The sequence below is a fragment of the Petromyzon marinus genome, chromosome 35 (assembly GCF_048934315.1).
Source record: "Petromyzon marinus isolate PM22_M1 ecotype Great Lakes invasive population chromosome 35, UKy_Petmar_22M1.pri1.0, whole genome shotgun sequence".
In the NCBI taxonomy this organism is placed as follows: Eukaryota; Metazoa; Chordata; class Hyperoartia; order Petromyzontiformes; family Petromyzontidae; genus Petromyzon; species Petromyzon marinus.
The window spans coordinates 3906461-3923144 of NC_133701.1; the positions used below are offsets into that span (position 1 = coordinate 3906461).

The following is a 16684-nucleotide window of genomic DNA, read 5'->3' on the forward strand; positions in this document are numbered from 1 at the left end:
ATAAATATGAAAGATGCCGTCCACTCTGAAGATGGGCTGTTGCCCCAAACGTTAGGCTGCTATACATTGTCTATGAAAAAGCTAATGTTAATGATTAATGGTGTGAGCTGTTTATTGGAAACATTGATGTAAAGCATAATCACGCGTCGGTGAAAACTGCCCCATGTGCTCATTGGCATTCGATACTTGTATTGATTTACTGTAACCCATAAACTATAACTCCTACCCATTGCCATGCCCTCTGCCGTAGTTTAACCAAGGTCACATTCTCATGCAGTGGTGCTTCGTCGTGATAAATGCCCATAAGAGACAATAAAACTTTGGCATGCACTGGTTTTGACTTGTGGCATAATGGAGGCAGGTACAATTCAGCAGTCAACATGGGTCACCTTGTGGGTCTTCAACCCACGTGAATTTTGCACGTTACATCATCACACGAGCTGCTCAAATAGATCATCATCACCTGCCATTGTCGCCTGCTGGTTGAAGGCCTCAACATCTCATTGTTCGATGAAGGCCTTGCCGTACCCTCACGATCCTTCACGTAACTGCGATGCCACAATCTTCAACTAACAGTAAATATGTTATCTTTGATTTGCGTCTGTTCCCCTGATTCATGATGGGTTGCTCTTTCTGTCTCTCATTGCAAATTCCAGCTTGCATCTCTCCACGTTTTTCGGCTTGTGTTCTTGTCAGAGTCCACATTTCTGACCCGTATGTGATAGCTGGCATTATGCATCGATCGAAACTCTTGCTCTGAGGTGCATTGAGAATTTCACAAATCCGCGTGCGATCCGCCTACCCGATCGACCAAACCTCACCACCGACGTTCCGGATCACAGGGCAAAATCTGATTGGAAATAGATGATTCATTATTACTTATTTGTAGAAACCTAGTGGGGTAAATTATTGTCTCGAACGGATCCAATAATTCACTCTGTGCCATGATCGCGTATCTCGGAAGCTGAGCAGGCTTGAGTCTGATAAGTAGTTGGATGGGTGATCATCAGTGCCTGCCAGATGTTGTATGCGTGGCGTTGTGAGGTCTGGCCAAGAGGTGACAGTGTGTAGGAGCACCCTGTCATATAGAGCTCATGTAGGAGGGTCAAGTTCTCGCCTGATAAAAGAAATCGCATCTTTGACTTTCTCCATGAGCTCCGATGTCCTCTCCGCACGCACATAAATGGTGACACTATATGCAAATCCATTATCCTACACAGCACAACACAGCACGAATCACAGCATTAGTTGCGTGTCAAGGGGACATCACGAACCTTGCCCACAGTCTTGTGACTGCGACGTCTTAAACCGTCGCCACGGTGGCACTTCTCACACCGACCTGCGCGCATTTTCTCCTCTTGTCTCTCAAGTTGCCTCCTGGTCTGAAGAGTTATCGACTTAGGTTACTCACGAAATGGCGCTGGCCAAACCTCCCGAAGCAGGAGGACACTCTCCTGTCAAGCGATTCAGCGAGCCTCGGGATTCGGAGCGAGCCTCTCCCGGGCAAATAACTGGGCGCTGGCATCGCCAATTGCGACTCGCGGTGGCAGGCGTGAGACCTGGCGGGGTAGCAGAACCTGAGGGATGGCGATCACGAGGGAGGCTTTCATCCAGCAGTGGATAGAGAATGGCTGTACTGCTGATGATGAGTGGGACTAAGTCAGTGGCAATCAATTGCATTTTGAACGCATGTCACGCTCTGTAACCCCGTGGCGTGACCTCGTTTAATGGAGTTGGGGTGGTGGTGGGTGCGTACAAAAAAAAACACTCAGGGCGGGCACGACAGTCAATGTGAAACGAACTTTGAACAAATATTAAGCGCAAAACAGAATTATTTTACGCGTCACACAATCTGCTCTGGCTCTCGGCCCTTATGCATAAGGTGCAAGACTCCGATGCCCATTGGTAAATGGTACACTCCTCATTTTTGCACCAACATTTGTTGACTGACTTGCACTCGGTGAGGAATTCAGTTAACGTGCAGGTCCTGAGGGTGGATTATTACATCGGTCAACCCACGGCACCTGGGTGTGTTCCGTGACCTCCTTGCCAGCGAGAGAGCCTTCGACACTTCACGTGGCCTCAAGGTGTTTCCCGGCTCGGAACAAGCGCCGTGGAGACGTTACCCACCATCACTGTGGTGGCGGACGGCGGTTCTTGTTGTTTCTGTGCTTAACGTCACAGGATGTAGAGACATGGCGGCGGCTTGGGGAGACCTTCATCCAGCAGTGGATTGACCATGTGCGCTGATGATGAACAATTTAGGAGGGCCGAGCCTTCGAACGAGGGTTTGGGGGTCGGGGGGGGCAGCAACGGGGCCGACGTTCTGCTAATAGTTGGCACGCATGAATGAAGGATCTCTATGGGTGTGTGGTGTCTCTGTGGGTGTTCGAGCTCTCTGTGGGTGTGTGGTCTCTCTATGGGTGTGTGGTCTCTCTATGGGTGTGTGGTGTCTCTGTGGGTGTTCGAGCTCTCTGTGGGTGTTTGGTCTCTCTATGGGAGTTTGGTCTCTCTATAGGAGTTTGGTCTCTGTGGGTGTTTGGTCTCTCTATGGGTGTTTGGTCTCTCTATGGGTGTGTGGTCTCTCAATGGGAGTTTGGTCCCTCTATGGGAGTTTGGTCTCTCTATGGGAGTTTGGTCTCTCTATGGGAGTTTGTTCTCTCTATGGGTGTTTGGTCTCTCTATGGGAGTTTGGTCTCTGTATGGGTGTGTGGTCTCTCTGTGGGCGTTCGAGCTCTCTGTGGGTGTTTGGTCTCTCTATGGGTGTTTGGTCTCTCTATGGGAGTTTGGTCTCTCTATGGGAGTTTGGTCTCTCTATGGGTGTTTGGTCTCTCTATGGGTGTTTGGTCTCTCTATGGGTGTTTGGTCTCTCTATGAGAGTTTGGTCTCTCTATGGGTGTTTGGTCTCTCTATAAGAGTTTGGTCTCTCTATGGGAGTTTTGTCCCTCTGTGGGTGTCCTTTCTCTCTAAGCAGAACGAGGAGAGAGAGACAGAGAGACACAGAGAGAGAGACAGAGAGACACAGATAGAGACAGAGAGACACAGAGAGAGAGACACAGAGACAGACAGAGCGAGAGAGACAGAGGGCTTTTCTGAGCGACGTCTCCCGAACGTCTGAGCTCTTCCTCTCGACCCAGCAGCAGAAGGCAACTCCCTCGCTGCTGCTGCTGCCGCCGCGACTGGGCACGAGGCGAGTTACGTCACGTCCGGAGGCTCCTGGCGTGTCGCGCCCCCACCACAACCCCACCCCTTAACGTGCTACGTGATGAGAGTGGTGGACCCACGTGGGGGGGGGGGGGGGGGAGCAGTGTCCAAGGGGGCCCCGGTCGTGTGGCGTTTGGGGTGGTTGCTGGGGGCTGGGTTAGTGGCGGGGAGTTTCGGGGGTGGCGTACGCGGTGACTCCCTCCCCCCGCCTCGACTTGCCTCGCTAGTCCTCCACCGCGCAGCGAACACGGCGCGCGCGCTCTCTCTCTCGTCTTCTTCTCTCACTCGCCACTCACTCCTGCGCTCTCGCGAACTCCGCTGTCTCCATTCCACCCTCGCCGAAGCATCCGATCCACGACTAAACATCTGCGGCGGTGGTGGAGGAGGCAGTAGCCACATGAGAGCTGAAAGAGTGAGTAAAGAGTTCTCCCCCAAACCACCCCTGTTCCACACCCCCCCCCACCCCCCCCGTTTCACCCCCGCGTAAGCCGCAACTAAAGACGAAACTTAGGCGCGCGTCTGTTGCGTGCGCAACTTTTAATTCATCGATGTTGCAATCGCCGCCGTTGCGCGGAGTTTGGGGAGCGGTGGTGCAGCGGTTACGCGCAACGCCGCGCTCCCGATCCGTGCGACCCGAGTTCGATTCCGCGCGACACGGGCTAAGCTACGACGTGGCGGGTTATCGGAGCCGGTCCCGGGCCACCTCCCCCCTCGGTCGACTCGACCTCAAATGAGCTCCCCGGCGCATCGGTGTATAGCCAACGTCGCCACTGGGGGAGACAAAGGCGGCCGGGCGGCGGTGCTGGCCACGCATGCATCTCGCGTGCATCCATAGGCGCTGCTCGCTAACAGCACTTGTCCCAACAGTGTTAAAGGCTACACGGGGGGATCTTTGTCTTTGTGTTTTAATTCGTTGTTACACGACGGATGCTGCTGCTGTGTAGTCGTGCTCATGCGGATGCGATGATGATGATATGTCGTCGTATGTTGCTTGAATTCGTTGTGGTTATTTTATGTTTCGGCTACCCGCCTCCCCAAGTGAACCTCGGCCGCTGGTTTGCGGCAAACTCTGGTTGTAATGGGTTAGAGACACACGGATGCGTATATACACTTAGGCCCGTTCACGCGCTTATGTTCACAAACCGATGCATATACAGTATGTAAATGCAGTGATTTACTGTCAATCCAAGAGGTTTCCCAGGTACGAGTCGATCTCCCCGGCGCGGCAGTTGTAACAATGGGAGCAAAGGTTTTGTTTTTAATCACCCCACCCCCTCTCCTCCTCCCCCCCTCTTCCAAATCCCCACCGCCACCTCTGTCCATCCAGCAGTTGAAGGAGGAGTGAACTGTGACGTTGGTTGCAACCGCTTTGGGGTTGATGGAAAATGTCGCGTGTAGCGGGGTAAAGCGACGTGGGTGCTTCCCACATTCCCTCCTCTTCTTATTCTTCTTCTTCTTCACCACCCCAACTTGCGTGGTGGTGCCCTCCGAGTTGACATTCACAGTGAACCATCCAACAACCAAGAATGTATCTCTCCCCCGTGACGGTTCGAGCTGCGTCGGTGACAAGTGGGATTCTCGAACGCGAACAGACGGATTGCATCCCACGCCTTGCCCATAACAATAATGGATTGCATCCTGCCTGCGTTCGTTTGGCAAGTTGTTTCCGATATAATTTAATTAATAGTTTCCCCTTTTTTGGCAGCGTTTGCAGGCTCGCTTCCGGGACAGCGTTGCTGCTGCTGCTAAGTGCGTTGTATACCGTGGGTGCGTGCGTGCCCTTCTGCCAATCCACTGCTGGATGAATGGCCTGTCTCGTTCCGTGCAGCGGTGGATGGCATTTCAGTGGGGGCGGCGATCATTTTTTACTTACCTGTTAGCGGACCCTCCAGAATGTTGGCAACAGATTTACGTCGGTATTTTATTTGGCAATTGAGTGGTGTTAAGCCATTGCGTGCCAGTTATTCGAACGTCTGGAATTGCCATCCGGAGATTGATTTTGTTTAGAAACTGCCTTTTGTTTTTAGATTGTTGGCCTTCAACCCGGCACCTCCGATTAGCCCGGTAGGCTACGTACGGTGCGAAAGAAGTTCAACATACATTAACACAATGTATACGCATGTGAGAGGTGGTGGTATGTGTCCTTCAAAGCACTACAATAACGGATGAGTTAACATTTTTTTAGTTTTAGAGGTTTTTTTTACTGTCACTTAAAGGAAAGATCTACCTTTTGGCTACCTCGCCTTTATCAGGAAGGTCAGGCAGCCGAAACGCCGAGATATTTTCAGTTTTCGTATAAAAAAAACCCTTTTTTAAATAAGCTTATTATAGATTTAATAAAAATATACACCTACTGTACTTCCGTTTTGTACCTGTACTGTAATGAGCCAAACGAAGTATGCAGTACCTGAATTTTAGCCCCGGGGCCGCTTTCACATGTAGAAGTCACAATAACCGGCAGCATTTGTTTCAGCACAATTCTGGGCCGTGTTTTACCTGCAGTCAGGCGCGCTACGCACACACACTGCTGACTTTTACCGTGGAAGTCATTGGTGGGAAGACTCCCTGAAGACGTTGAGGGGCAACTCTGTCGACGCAACAAACATTAACAATACTGTACTGTGTAAAATAAAACACTCATGTTCTGCTATGTAGCATTGTGGGTAACCAAATAAACTAGTTGCCCGATTTTTATTAATTACGCAGACTGCTGCCTGACACTAAGCAATACATTTTAAAATTGTATGCAGTTACAGGACATGCAAGGTATTCAATTATACGCTGCAATAAACACACATTTTTGTTGTTGCATTGTATTACATTGAAGCAACACCTTCACACTTGTCACGTTGAGGCTTGGCTGTGAAGTTGAACAACCGAGTTGTGTATAAGCCCTCTACCAACACAACATGCCGCTGGTACACGTCGCTGTACTTGACAACAAGCGGTTAATCCATGTCGTATAAAGTGATCAACAGACACTCAACAGACTGGTGGTGGCATGCGAAGCCACGTGCCTAGGATCCCTTTGCTCAGAATTTGTTAGTTTAACACGTAGGAGGCTTTCACAACCAATATCATCCATAATATAAATGTGTCGTTCAACCCGCCACCACGTGACACAGCCAATAAGTAAGGGTTGTCACGTAAACGGGCCATGCCAATTCGTTACTAGTCCAGCACACCGGTGTGTTTTGTAGAGCAAATCCACAACATTTACAATCTGAGTACGACGTTTCGCCAGTAATTACAAACCTTCATCAGGCGACAGTCAGATTCGTGGAGGATTTAACGACGCATTTTATTTCTGCAATCTCACCCAAAAAAAGCCCCCGATATTATGGTTCATATTTTGTTGTTGAGTTTTCACCACGGAGGGCTCAGTGGTTTTTTTAAAATTATTTTTACGAGAGTCCCGTGTTTGTTTTATGTGTTTTTTTGTTGTTGTTGAAAGATTTCATGACGGTGATATTTGTTCCGAGAATCGCATACCGATCTCTGGGCCAGTGAACTTCCGTTCAGGAATAGAAAACCGTTTTGAGTACCCCAGAGTTCCCTGTTCATCGGAATTTATAACTCAGAGCGTCGTGCCCATTATCGTAATCGGAGTAATTTGGACATCTTATCTGGAATTGTTCTCGTGTATTTGCGGCGGCGTTTTGTGATTGCGACAACTCGTCTGCCAAATACTTCCTCGGCAAAAGCTTCACTGAATCTCAACACCCCTCTTCAGGAGGTTCCTGTGTGCGCTGGGATGTACAGGCAACTCCGCCAATGAGTTGTTATCGTTTGTGAAAGGAAACCAGCGTACCTGGATAAAACTCATCACGCATGTGAGCCGGTCACACTCAACCCCGCCATCTCCTGCCCACTTCTATGGCAAAAGGCCTGATGTTTGTGATCCACCCCATCCAAGTACTAACCAGGCTAAAGTCTGCTTAGGCTTCAAAGATTCGACGACGCTTTTTTGTATTCGGAGTAATTTGGTCACAGACAAATTAGAGTTTTTTTTATTATTCGCTTTTACCATAGTTCTTCATTTTATTGTCATTTCGAGAGTAGTCATTGATATTGTTATTATCAGCTTTCTGTTTCGCTTAGATTGTATTGACACTTGTGAGTTTAGTTTTATATTTGCGTGCAGCGCTCTGAGATACTTCAAAATGAAATGCGTTTTGGAAAATAGAGGTTATTACTATCATGTAAATATGTTTTGTCTGGGAGCAATTGTGAGGCGTCTCTGGAGGGTGTCTTAAAGGCTGGGTGCTCGGTATTGCTCAGCGGTTCCTTCAGCGCTGCCGTCTAACGGGAAACAATTTGAGGCAGCGGATTTCCTTTGAGTAACTTCACCACCACCACCACCACCCCCCTCCACCCATCCACCGCAGCCTTCTGCAGTCTCGGTTTGCTTGGCCCAGGCCTACAACGAAATCCACGCGTTCGCTAGCCCTGTCGCGTCGAGGGGGCTGGAGCGGCGCCAACCCCCCCCTCCCCACCTGCTCAGCCCCCCTTTAAAATGCGTCTAGTCAAGTCTACGTGTTGGTATAATAATAGTAGGACAATGAAGCAATAGGCATCAACATCCCATCCTCATACACGGGGTGAGAGCCAGAGCAGAATGCAGAATAGACAAAAGCTCCTAATTCTGGGTTAGATTCCGAGCCTGACGTCCGCTGCTGTATATTTTGAGTTTCCGTGTCTCTCTTTCCTTGGTCGGGTGGATGTTGTTTTTTTTCCAGGTCCGCCGGTTTTTCCCTCCAAATAATCGAAGAATGCGTTTCGCGCATTTGGCTGCTATAAATTTCCACATGATGATAAGTCCCTTCGTTGAGCTATCATTAGCTGGTATTAAATAAAAAAGTTTAGTTTAATATATATTTTAGTTTAATTGGCTGCAATTGTCAAGTGGGGAGAGGACGAGGGTTAGGGCAAGCACGATCAGTTGGAGGAGCATATTTATAATTCCAATCATCGGTTGAAGTCACCTCTGCATGGAGAATAATAATAATAGCATTGCCAATGTCAGGAAACATTAAAGGGCACATAGGTATGACTGTAATACTGCATCGGCGGTGGGAGGAAATGCCAATAAAAATAACTGTGGCTCTTTCGTCCCCATTACCCATTCCTCACAGCCATGAATACAGTGTGGAGGTTCAACGTAAATGAAGGCACCCGATTCTACCGAGCCTGCAGCTCGTTAAAAAAACATTTCCTTCACAGCCTGGACAAAATTCCCAGTCGCTTAAACCATTAATTGTGCTTTTGCTTTCTTTAAATTAATTACATTTACCCTTTCCCACGAGTGAGGCGTAACAAGATAGACACCCACACACAGACTCACGCGGCCATGTGCTGGGGCCGCAATCAACCTGTGGCAGTTTGTTCACCCCGTACTTTGTTCCGGATAAGAGGAGTTCCGCTGGACTACAATTTCCATATTCTCTGGATAATAAGATGCACTCGTTCCCACTGTAACTTAATGCAGAAGTTGGAGTTATGTCTTACAATCTGGTGTCTGTGTGTGACCAGATTGTATAACTTTATTGACACTGGAGTGAAACTAAATTTGGGATGTATTTTACTTTCTGCAATGTCCCATAAACTGGAAAATATAGTATATTCACTCCGTGCAGCATCAGGTTACTGACTCAGTACTGAACCTATTGTTGGGCCACTCCTGTGTATTTACAGTTTACATCATCAGTATAATCGACAATCCAAGTTCAGGTTGTAAAGTTTATTTTGTTTAACGAGGTGAGAACTTGGGAGACCAGGGAGACCTAGGTCACCATCATAATTAAAGCAAAACAAACAAGAACGTTTGGCAATGAAGTGAACAAGAGTTAGGAGCTGCGTCACGTGAGACTTTGTGTCACCTTGTTGTAGGGAGAACAACGCACACCCGAAACCCACCCCCCATTAATTTTGTCAAAAGTGTTGAGCGTGCCTTGAGCGTGCCTTGAGCGTGCCTTGAGCGTGCCTTGAGCGTGCCTTGAGCGTGCCTTGAGCGTGCAGAGGACCCACGGTCGCCCACAGCGGCAGCGGGCCCCTGTCGTGGTGCACGCTGACGATGAGTTACGTCTGCACACAGTGCGAGAGAGCGCGAGAGAGCGAGCAAGGGTTGGCCACCTTTTTCTGTAGGTTTTTGCCGGACAAAAGGAAGCCAGAGGGGGAATCGCTGGGAACAGCTCCACTCCCGACTGCCCCCTTTCATCCGGCGCTCACCCCCTCGTGCCACGGAGCCAATTCCCCGCGCGACAGATGGCCGCTGGGCCCGAACATGGGGCAGCCATTGCGGCACCGGAATGAGCGGCTTTGGGATTCCCTCGCGCAAATGTTGACGTCTGAACGTCATTAGCCTCCACGCCCCCCTTTCAGATGTGTTTTCGTGTTGTCCTGGGTGTTTATTTGGGGATGATGTCCCGACGTTTCACTCCACACGCCTACAGCTTTTTCGGGAACTGAAAAAGAAATCCACTTCGGTAAAGCAAACTTTAATTAACTGTGGGATAGACAAAAGCTCCGAATACTGTTTTGCATTTAAACATGTGTTTGATTGCCTATGTACTTTTTCTAAAAAATGTATTATGTCATGTCCCCCTGAGCGTGTGCGTGCATGTCACTTGATCCCTGGTGCAGTAGCATTTGTTTCTAATTTGGCGCACATGCTAAGGTGGAGAGATGTTAACTACCCCGCCTGGTACATAGGAGTACGTAGGTTAGATCCCGACTCTGATGCCTGTGTATTTTGGGGTTTGCATGTTCTCCCCGTGGTCTTGTGGATTTTTCTCCAGGTCCTCCGGTTTTTCCCCGCCAAATGCTCGAAACATGTGGGCATGATGTCCGACGTTTTACTCCACACGCCGTGGTCTTGCTCAGAAACTGAAAAAAATACACTTCGGTAAACCAAGTTTGAATAACTTGTTTGAACTCAATTCTTGGAGCGAAACGTCGAACATTGTGCTGAATAAAACGCAGTACAACCTGAAGGCCCATCGGCACAACCGCGAATATCTGCACGGTGGTCTTCAGTCTAGCACTGTGTTGTTAACATCTATCCTGCAGGTGTCACGAGGCATGGCTCTCTGGGTTTTTATTTTTAAATCCTGTCTCGTCACAACGCAGAGGTGAATTTAGTTTTCCACATTTGATTGCAGCCTTCACAATATTTGCACATGCCGCGTTTGTTTCACGATTACGTGAGGGGCCATTCGAGACAGAAGGGTCTTTTTGCAAATGAGAACCGCTTGTGCACAACAAAGGGTGTACAGGAGAGAAAACAAATTCAGCGCTGGAAAATGAACACTGCGGTCAAAAGAAGAATAATGCAATGAGACAAACGCTGCAGACGAAAATAAACGCAGCAGATTCTCAACGAAACATGTAAGAACAATCGCACACCAACAAACCATCCCACTCGACATTGGACACACAATAAACCACAAGCGGCCAAAGGCGATCATATAATTTACGAGGCGATGAAAGTTTGCTTTTGGCAGGGGGGGGATGGAGTACTTTGGCACATGGTGCGAATAGTTAATTAGGAATATTTATTGTTTTATATTTGTATTATTTTATTGTTTCCCTTCTAGGTGACTTTACCGAAAGAACCAAGAATAGGAATATTTAATGAGGAATAATTAATTTTGCCGCGACTCACAATGGCCAACTCCTGCTAAGGGCGGCAGCAGCAGCAATCGTAGCGGGCACGGTGCGCTCACGCCCTGGGCTGTAGAGCTTGAGGGCTGTCTGTTTCGTAGAGAGGCGCGCGCGTGTGTGTGTGTGATGCCGTGCCAGCCACTTCTCTACCCACACCCGGATTGTGTGTGGAAGCGGAGAGCATTGCGGTTAGCGGTAGTGTAGCGGTTGGCGCGCTGCGCTAGAAATTTATCTGAACTGGTCCTGGGCCTCGCCTAGGTCGACTCAGCCTCAAATGAGTACCTGGTGCGGTGTGTAAGCATCGCCACTGGGGAGACAAAGGCGGTCAGGCGTGCGTTCGCCATCTACCGCCTCGTGTGCCGTGCCGGTCTTCATAGGCGCTAATGCTAACATCACTTGCCCCATCAGTCTGTTAAGGTTATACGGGGATCTTTGTGTGTGTACTGAGAGTGGTAGGCGTAGCTCTCTTTAAATTGAATAAATAAACATCCTCCAGACACTGTCCGTACCTTCTCTTCAGACACTGATTGTACGTCAGAGAATACTTGGGTGATACGATACAACACACGATTATCTGAGCTGGTCCTGGGCCTCCCCTAGGTCGACTCAGCCTCAAATGAGTACCTGGTGCGGTGCGTAAACATCGCCACTAGGGAGACAAAGGTGGCCGTGCGTGGTTTCTGTCCACCCACCCCCTCGTGTGCCATTCTGGCCTTCATAGGTGTTCACTAACAGCACTTGCCTCAACAGCCTGTTAAGCCTATATGGGGGATCTTTGTCTTTGGGCCTTTGATGGTGATACTGCCGCTTCTTTCCCGCATCCGCATTGTGTATGGAATCGGAGAGCACTGCAGCTTGGGAGCAAGGGGCAGTGATATCATACCCGTACTGTTGGCAGTGTTTGTTATAGTTCCATCAATAATGATGATGACAAAAGGGTCAAGAATAGTGACGGAAAGACGGCCAAGGAATGCAATGTGTCCAAGAGATAACCTCTACCGGGGAGATGGAGCGTGGTATGTTGCTACATCCTAGAACTGTGAAGGATATCAATGACTTGGGGAGGTGTCCATCCTTGCAGTGGATGTATCATGGCTGAAGATAAGAATTAATTGCCAGTAAACATTTTTTGCATGTGAATTTAAATTGAGTTCTGCTTCAGTTACTGACGAAAGTGTAAATAAAGTTAGACCTAGATCATTAAATTGTTCTCATTGCCCTACATCGTTAAGACTAAACAACAAAATAATAATTGTGGGCGGAACTTAAGGGGGCGCACGTTTTGTTAACTGCAGACCAAATGCGAGTAGGCCTACCTACATTTATTTGCGAGACAATAAGAGAGGAGTTTTTTTTACGTATGTAAGAATATGAGATTGATAAATGCAGTCGTAGGCTTATGTACGCACGTGTACCGAGAACTGAAATGATGAGCTTGTGTTTCTCGGTAAAATTCAGGGTGGCATTAGTCGTAGTAGTAGTGCCGACCGCCGATTCTGCTGCCTGGTCGTGGCGTGTTCCTGTGCAGTGGTTTGTATGCGGCTGTCGGGAGTGGCCTTGGTTTTCCGTTATCATATTCGCTTTTTGTTGGCCGTGTGGGAAAGCAAGCAATTGAAATACCAAAGAGGAGCGCTTCAAATAATTGGCTCGGATGGCGTAGTTTTCTCCGTCGCTGGGGAATTAAAAATAAATAAATGATCGAGTGGAGGAATGTGAACAGCGAGTGCTGTGTAAAGTGCTTCCTGAGAAAAAGAGATGTCCCTTGGTTTTTTTCCCTCCCCACCCCAGTCCCCCCCCCCCCGATCCTTCAACAAATTGAGTTAATACGAATAAAAGGCAAAACACATGTGGGTTTTAATCAACAAAGAAAGTCTCCACGTTAAAACTTAAACACGTGTTTCTGCCATTGGGAATTCAGAGATTGATGTTTCCCAGTAGGCTCTGTTTCACCATCACGATGTGGCTCTCTTCAGCTTGTTAAAATGCAGATATTTTAATTTCTGGCATCTGAGCATTCATGTTTGTGACCAACTGCTCCGAGCTATGGATCAAACAAAAAAAAAACACGGGGCATTCGTGAGGAAACTTGAGCAAAAGCCTGAGGAGTCCTCAAAGAAGCGAACAAATGGTGGTACGTGTTTAGGTTTGTGCTGCGAGACAGCAAGGGAACATGGACGAGGCAGTCAAGGTCAGTTCGAGACGTCGTATCGACGTTGGCGACTCGTGGCTACGAGGGGACTGGCGGTAGCCGAGAGCAGCGGGTGGTAGTGGCAGTCGCAGGAGGGAACGGACCCGGGTGGACGTCCGCCGCGGAGGTAGAGTGACGAAATCTGCCCGCGTCCAGCGGCTACGTGGATTTTTATATCGCAGAACCATGAGAGATTGCGATGGCTTTTGGTGGGGAGGTGGGGGGGGGGTGGAGGCTTTCATCCAGGAGTGGATTGATGAAGGCTGCTGATAATGAGGACATGTAGCTGGCCTGGGGTAGAAAGGCCAAAGTGGCAGAGATGGTTTAAGTAAAAAGATAATTGGGGAGTACAGTTATATTTGAACAAATTCCCTAAAATAACGTTATCTCTGGCAATGAGGTTTTGGTGATCGATGAATGTGTTCGGGTACACGCAGTACACAGAGCTCTGTTTTTAACCCAGTGAGAGCCCATTGAGTCAATAGTCTCTTTGACAAGTGGGGGTTGGGGGTACAAAGTACAATGCAGATAAACAATTCACGCAGTAAATACAGTTGGATTTTTTTTACATATTTCTATTCTCAACAACAAACGTAAAAAAAAAACCTCTGTGTCAATGTGTGCGATGACGATCACGAGAAGAGACCAAAGAAAAGCACCTGAGTTATTGATTTGGCTCGAATAATTTTTCTTAGCAAAAAAAACGGTTCAAGGCCCTGGATAGTAACGCTAGGTGACGACCACGTGGCAGCACTCGACGACCACGTGACATAACTCGACGTCCACGTGGCAGCACTCGACGGCCACGTGGATGTTATTATGTTCGGGGTAGGCGATCGGGTTACCCTCGTTATGTATTGCTCAAAACACGTTTATGCTGCTGATTGCCAATAAAGCGATTCGCTCTGCGGGATGAAACGTGATGATAAACTTTTTTTTTTAACGCATTGGATGAGAAAGTCGGGGACCATGTGTTGGTGCGAATGCCGAGCGCTGCGTGCTCGTGGCCACGACTTGCTTGTCTCCAGCAGGGCGAAGATGCATGCGTTGTTTGCGGTGGGCGTGTGCGGTGTCGTGCATTTCTCTCCTCATTGGGTTCGATAGTTTGGTATTATTTTTTTCTTCATGCATTTGGTCCGCTCCTTTGTTATTGTGGCCCATCGTCGGAGCGCACCCTAGGATGTGTTTACAGCGGCAGGGAGTTATAATCTATAGGTGAAACCGAGTCCAGCCGACACTTCCAATTGCTCTATCTGCATCGGCGCTAATTGAGATTTGTCACGATAAAGAGCTCTCTTTAAATTGAGTAAATAAACATCCTCCAGACACTGTCCGTACCTTCTCTTCAGACACTGATTGTACGCCAGAGAGTAATTGCGTGATACGACACCAATGCAACACACGTGTGTGTGTGTGTGGGGAGTGGCGGTGTTGCGGTTAGCGCGCTGCGCTACGAACCTGGTGACCCGAGTTCGATTCCCGTTCACGGCCAACACCGGTGACGATTATCTGAGCTGGCCCTGGGCCTCCCCTAGGTCGACTCAGCCTCAAATGAGTACCTGGTGTGGTGTGTAAGCATCGCCACTGGGGAGATAAAGGCGGTCAGGCGTGCGTTGGCCATCTACCCCCTCGTGTGCCGTGCCGGTCTTCATAGGCGCTACTGCTAACATCACTTTCCCCATCAGTCCGTTAAGGCTATACGGGGATCTTTGTCTTTGTGTGTGTACTGAGAGTGGTAGGCGTAGCAGTTAAGGCGCTGCGCAGCGAACCCGGTGACCCTAGTTTGCTTTCCGCTCACGGCCAACACCAGTGACGATTATCTGAACCAGTCCTGGACCTCCTCTAGATCGACTCAGCCTCAAATGAGTGTCTGGGGCAACGTGTAAACATTGCCACTCGGGGGCAAAGCAAAGGCGGCCGGGGGTGGCGTTGGCCGTGGCGGCCTTCTTAGGTGTTCACTTCCACCACTCGTCCCAACTAGCCGTAAAGGCTAAATGGTGGGGTCTTTCTATTTGTATTTGTGTGTATTTCTGATGAACAAAGGCCTGCTCCTGTAGGTTTCCAGAGGCCGTTGGGGTCAAGTCCTGTTGACTCGCACCCATCAAGGCCGTCACGGCACAACAAGGGGGGTGGCGTGGAACTGGCCACGTCCGGCCGCCTTTGCCTCCCCAGTGCTCATGGTTTTGTTTTTACTTACACCGGCACCACGTACTCATTTAAGACCAAGGACCAGTGCAGAGGTAATTTTCACCGACATTATCCACGTCCACGAATCGAACCCAGCTCGTCGGCTTCAAGGCATGGCGCATTCACCGTCAGACGCCACCGGCTCTCTCAATCCGTTTACGATTTACACTCAGTACATCCATCGCATCATCATGTTATTTGGTATTTCAATGACAAGCACTGAATTTTGTTGACTTCCAACCACCCGGGATTACACAAGTCTTGCTTGAGCAGGTAGTCCTTCCCAACACTCCCGGCCCCCACTCCTAGCACCTCCCCCCCCGCTTCCCCATGCTCCACCCCTGCACAACGACAAGCCGGTCCTTTCTTTAGCTCGAGGAAGGAATGTCCTTTGAGCATCAGGGATCAAAGGGCTGAGCAAGGGGGGGTGGTGGGGGGGGGCAGGCTGGGCACACCGCGCTGCTTTGTCACAGCGCTGGCAATTTGATCAGCAGCGCCTTTGTCTCCGCAGCCACACGGGAGGGGCAGGTAACTTCCCATCAGGAAACCTCCATCCCTCTCTCCCTCCCTCGCTCGCTCGTTCCCCGTACCAGTGATGACAACTCAATCCGCTCCCGCACGTGGTGTGGCCTGGGTTGGGTGCCGTGGTTCGTGCTGCGCGTGTGTGGGGAGAGGTGGTGCAGCGGTTAGCGCGCTGCGCTACAAACCCGGCGACCCGGGTTCGATTCTCGCTCACGGCCAACACCAGTGACGATTATCTGACCAGGTCCTGGGCCTCCCCTAGGTCGACTCAGCCTCAAATTAGTACCTGGTGCGGTATGTAAACATCGCCACTGGGGAGACAAAGGCGGCCGGGCGTGGTGTTGGTCACCCACCCCGTCGTGTGCCGTACTGGCCTTCGTAGGTGCTTGCTAACAGCACTTGCCCCAACGGTCTGTTAAAGGCTATACGGGGGATCTTTGTCTTTGTTTTGCATGCAGCGCACAGGTGGTCTGGTGCAACATTGGCATGGGTGGCCAGCAATAATAATAAGCACATGTGGTATTCACGCCGTTCTTATAGCAACAGAGGCTATCAACCGAATGGGGGATATGTTTATTATGCCGAGTGAGATGTACAAAACATTTCCAACTTGAGTCAACTGCAGAAGTGGCCGACAGCGACAAATACCGGAGATGGATGGACTGGCGCCACAAATCTGTCTTTGGGGAGCGTGAGAGTAAAAGTCTCCTCCCTCCTGCGTTGTGCAAATTGTCAAACAGCCAAAAGGTTAAAATATCCTTCACTTTCAGCGGATAATTTCTCCTTTTGTGCGTTAACTATTATGTGCATGTCTTGGCTATCTGTGGGTTATACTTATTTTGTAAACTACACGTTTTAATGTCGTCATCAGGTTTCATTGGCGGGCGTGTGAGTGGCTGCAAAGCGGTTTGGAGGATTGTC

General features: G+C 49.3%; 1 protein-coding gene across 1 annotated transcript in view; it reads left to right on the forward strand.

The window, feature by feature from the left end:
* The first annotated feature begins 3343 nt into the window (after positions 1-3343).
* Positions 3344-16684, forward strand: part of LOC116948873 (KN motif and ankyrin repeat domain-containing protein 1) — a 78648-nt gene continuing 65307 nt past the window's right edge. The window contains exon 1 of the mRNA XM_076071853.1: positions 3344-3616. The gene's annotated coding sequence lies outside the window, so the exon portion shown is untranslated. The remainder of the gene's footprint in view (positions 3617-16684) is intronic.